We start from the raw sequence: 5000 nt of genomic DNA on the forward strand, positions 1-5000 counted from the left end.
GGGGGAAATTTTTCACAGTGGATTCAGCTAGACGGGTGTTTTTCGTGAAAGATTGGCGAGGGGGGACCAGTGATTGGAGTTCAGACGAGCACCTGCCATGAAAATAACGATAAAACAAGGATAGGCTCGCAACATCTCTTCTGTGGGAGAGGGGTTGCAGGGTAGAGAAAAGGGCATCCCTCACTAAACCACGAAGTCTATTTTGTACTCTGTCAAGGCATGATAGGCTGTTTTTGGCAGCTCCTGCCCAGATATGGCAACAGTATTCCATCCTTGGACGTACTTGGCTTTTATATAGATAGAGAATTGCATCAGTAGTGAGATATCTTCTGGAGCGGTAGAAGGATCCCACCATCTTTCCAGCGACCTTGGCAACAGACTTGATGTACGTGTTCCATTTCAGATCAGGAGTAAAGGTCAAGCCCAGAAGCTTGTCAAAACACGGGGCCTCACCCAGACGAGAGCCATCCATCACAATTGATGCCAGCTGGGGATCAGAGCGTTGATGATGTAAGGATAGGAGTTTGGTTTTGGATGCATTAAAGGTAACTAGCCACATCTTCCCCCACTGAACCATGCGCTCGAGATCAGAGGAGAGAGAATCCGAGAGAACTTCGTCATTTACAGCCTTTGATGTGTTGCCGTAGATGGTCGTGTCATCAGCATAGATGTCAACGAATGATTTAAGTATGTGTTTAGGGAGGTCATTGATGTAGATCAGGAAGAGAGTTGGGCCCAGGATTGACTCCTGAGGGACTCCAGCATTTATATTGCAGGCCTCCGATTTTTGTCCATCTACCACTACTCTTATGAGCCTATCGGAGAGAAATGATTTAATGATTGAGAAAACATTTCCAGTTATACCGTAGCTGGAAATCTTGTGAAGTAGACCCTTATGCCATACTTTGTCAAAGGCCTTTGATATGTCAAGAGCAATTGCCCTAGAAAGGAAGCCTTTGTCAAGAGATTCACTAATCCTGTGGGATATAACCTTCAGCACATCTGCGGTAGATCTTGCAGAGCGGAAACCATATTGTGTGTCACTAAGAAGGTTATTCCTGCTGAGGTGGTTGACTATTTCTCTATTTAATATTAATTCCAGCAACTTACTCATAACACAGAGAAGACTTATTGGTCTGTACTGAGAGGGAGATGACTTATCACCTGAATTCTTAAATACAGATACTCCTTCCTGTCTTTCTCCTTCATTTCTCTGTTCATGATGCCTACACCCTCCAACACTCCCAAATACTTATATCCTGTATCTTTTATTTCTTTCATAATTTCTCCATCTGACAGCACTATTCCATCCGAATGAACCTTTAATCCCCTTTTCATCACCAGCACCGCGTATTTACTAATCCCAAACTCCATCCCGATATCTTCCGAGTATGTCCTTACGAGCTCTACCATTCTCTCCATTTCCTTTTCATTTCTACTGAATATCTTTAAATCATCCATAAACAGTTAGATGGCTGAGGCGTCTTCTACCAGATCCAAAGTTATACCCCAGTTTTTCTCTCTTCAAGAGGATGCTCAGTGGCATCATTATCATTACAAAAAGAAGTGGAGATGATGAATCTCCTTGGAATATTCCACGTCTAATGCCAACCTGCTCCAGCACCTCTCTGTTTGCTGTCAGCGCCGTTTTCCATTGAGTCATACTTGTCTCCAAAAGCCCTACCACATTCCTAACAACCTTCATCATCAATAGTGTTTCATGGATCCATGAATTCTTCTTATTTCTTCGATTCTACCAATTTCTTTCCGCCACCATTTAATATTTTTTTCAAGCCGCCTCTGCCAATATGGCCTTCTATCCTTCATTTCTTTTTTTTTTTCTTCTGTATTAAGCCAGGACGATTCGCAACACCACATGACGCTGCATATAGAAGCTTGTTAAGTTCCGTAATCGATATGTTCTTTCTTATGATGTTGTGAATTACTCCTATTTTTACCACGCTTTTCACCTTCCGCCTATCACTACTCTTCATGTTTGGAATATCTATGATCTCGTCTCCAAGAAGAACCTCTCTTAACTTCTGAAGTAGTTCTTTTTCTACAGAAGTCAAAGCTCGAACTTCATCACCACTTCTCCATACATCTGCTCCTTTCACTGGCTCCATTGTCTCAGAGTCATTGATCTCATTTATCTTAGATCCTTCAAACTCCTTCTCATCATTTCCCCTAACGATAGGGTTCCGTTCCTCCTCAGTTGCCCGCCTCCTATCATCGCTTACATTTCCCTTAATAATAATAATAATAATAATAATAATAATAATAATAATAATAATAACAACAACAACAACAAATAGTAATAATAATAACAACAACAACAACAACAACAAATAGTAATAATAATAACAACAACAATAATTCTGATTTTGCTTATGAACGTCTCTCTGGAAAGGGATGGGATTCATTTCCAGAGGATTTCCCTTAATCCCGGCTTCAAACCAGGAGCTTCAAAGATCAAGGGTTTTCCTAAGGATGTTGGTGGTACCTATAATTGCAGAGGTTTGAAGGCCGCCTAAAACATCGGGGATTTGTAGAAGTAATAATAATAATAATAATAATAATGATAACAACAACAATAATAATAATAATAATAATAATAATAATAATAATAACAATAATAATAATAATAATAATAACAACAATAATAGCAATATTACTACTACTACTACTACTACTACTTATACTACTAATAATAATAATATATAATAATGTGAAGGGTGATTTGTTGTAGCTCAGTCTCAAGAGAGCACCACCTGTTGTTGTTAGTGAGTATTCCTTGTTAATGACCTGTGTGAGAACTCCTACTGAGTACAATAATAATAATAATAATAATAATGATAAAAACAACAACAACGTGATACTCCATTAATTTTCAAAAATGCCACAAAGTAAGTTTAATTATATCAAATCATAAAAGATTTTTCTATGCTTTATTATTTCGACGATAATGAGTCATAAAATGTTGTGTTGCTGTGTCGTTCAATATGTTACCGGTTACGCTGTCATTTAGTAGAGATCTTCACTTCGAATCATCAAACTTACCCCCCCCCCCACACACACACACCATATATTTAAGTCAATGAAAAATAAAGATTAATATTATCGCTATAAATTTCAGAGCTAAGCCGCGAATTGACAGGAAGAGGAAAAGAATCCTTGGGACATTCAGGCAACCTAGTTATCATTTTTCTCGCACCAGACTTTTCTTTGTCGGAATGAGGTGCGGTTAGATTCGATCCTCAGCAACAATCGTTCCAGACATTAATTCATCTTTCAGGAAAAGGTGGTTTATTGCATTTAGGTGCCCATACTGGGAAATGCTGACGAATTTTTTTTTTTTTTTTTTTTTTTTTACAAAGGCGTCACCACTTATCAAGGCCGATAGGCCACTCAAGGATAAGGGTTAAAGAGTGCAGAGTAGTCAAAAGGACAATATAGTAATCGATAGTAATGGAAGTTCGGTAAATTTGTTAACTTAAGTGGAACGCCTCATCAGAAATTTGTTCACGTTGGACTTGAAGACAACCATATTATAGACAGCTGGAAAGCAGGAAAACAGAAGACAGTTCCACAGGCGTGCAATTCTAAGAAAGAAGCTTTGATCATGGAATCTATGTTTAGGTTTAGGTACAGAAAAGAGTGGGGAAAATTATTGATAATGTTTTCAGCTAGTCTAGTGTTTCTTGTGAAAGTTTGGCGAGGGGGACCATAGATTGAAGCTCAAATACATCAGTGGCTATTTTTATATCCTTCCAGAGTTTCCACACATGAAAAGAGCTTGTGTTACATTCTGCTGTCGTGGGAGGCAAGTAAATATGGGATATTTTCCCTGCCTTTTATGGTATATTCTGACAACCTCGGAACTGTCTTTGTTTCATCAGATCTTTCTTTGGCAGAATGAGGCATAGTTGAGATCGGTCCTCGGATGCAGGTCAGTAATAATCAAAATAAACACAGTGATATATTTAACAAAACGTGTATTAATGAAAGTATGTTACGGAAGATATACGTCTGCTTCTGGAGCCATAACTGCAACCAGTAGAATTATTTCTATATAAATACGATAATTAATATGTATGAGAAGTGGCACAAGGCCGAAAAAGGGTGATGGAAAAAAACTGGGCCTAACTAAAACTATTTGATTAGTGACGATCACCAAAACAAAATCACTCAATAATTACTTAAAACTCAAAAATGGTAATATGGTGACACAGAAGATTAGGCGACTCAAAGTCTGCAGCAAATAGTCCATCCATATCCATAGCCTTGAGACCCTGGAGAGGCATAGGCCATCTACAACTTTGTAGATGCTTTTGTAGTGAGGAGTTCTGTTTTCATGGTGAGGATGCTGGCCCCACATCCAACCTTACCAGAGGATACATACAATGCCTAGCCTTCCCAAATGGTCACTCATCTGGTACTGGCCACGGCACAAGGCCGAAAAAGGGTGATGGAAAAAAAACTGGGCCTAACTAAAACTATTTGACTAGCGACGATCACCAAAACAAAATCACACAATAATAAATGTTGCGTGTTATAGCTTCCTTGCACGGAGATCAAAAAATGGATGGTCACGTTCAATGTCGCCAAGACTAAACTGGTTTCATTCAATAATTACAAGAAACCTTCTCTACCACCTATAGCAATGGCCAACGACTCTTTATCTGAGAGTACGTCTTTCAAGCTCCTTGGCCTAACGTTCACAGGAAACATGAGTTGGAACAATGACATCGAGGGTATTGCCAGGGCCGCTGCGAGGAAGGTGGGCTCTCTCTACCGTGCTAGAAAACTTCTAACACCCGAAAGTATCCTGTACCTCTATAAGGCCACCATTCGCCCATGTATGGAGTATTGCTGTCATATTTGGGCTGGTGCATCGGCTACTAGTCTCTCGCTCCTTGACAGGGTTCAAAAGAGAGTCGCAAATCTGATAGGCCCTAAACTGGCATCTAAGCTTCAGCCTCTGTCCCATCGTCGAAACG

This window comes from Euprymna scolopes, unplaced genomic scaffold (assembly GCF_053919585.1).
Source record: "Euprymna scolopes isolate OS-2025 unplaced genomic scaffold, ASM5391958v1 sca174, whole genome shotgun sequence".
NCBI lineage: Eukaryota > Metazoa > Mollusca > Cephalopoda > Sepiida > Sepiolidae > Euprymna > Euprymna scolopes.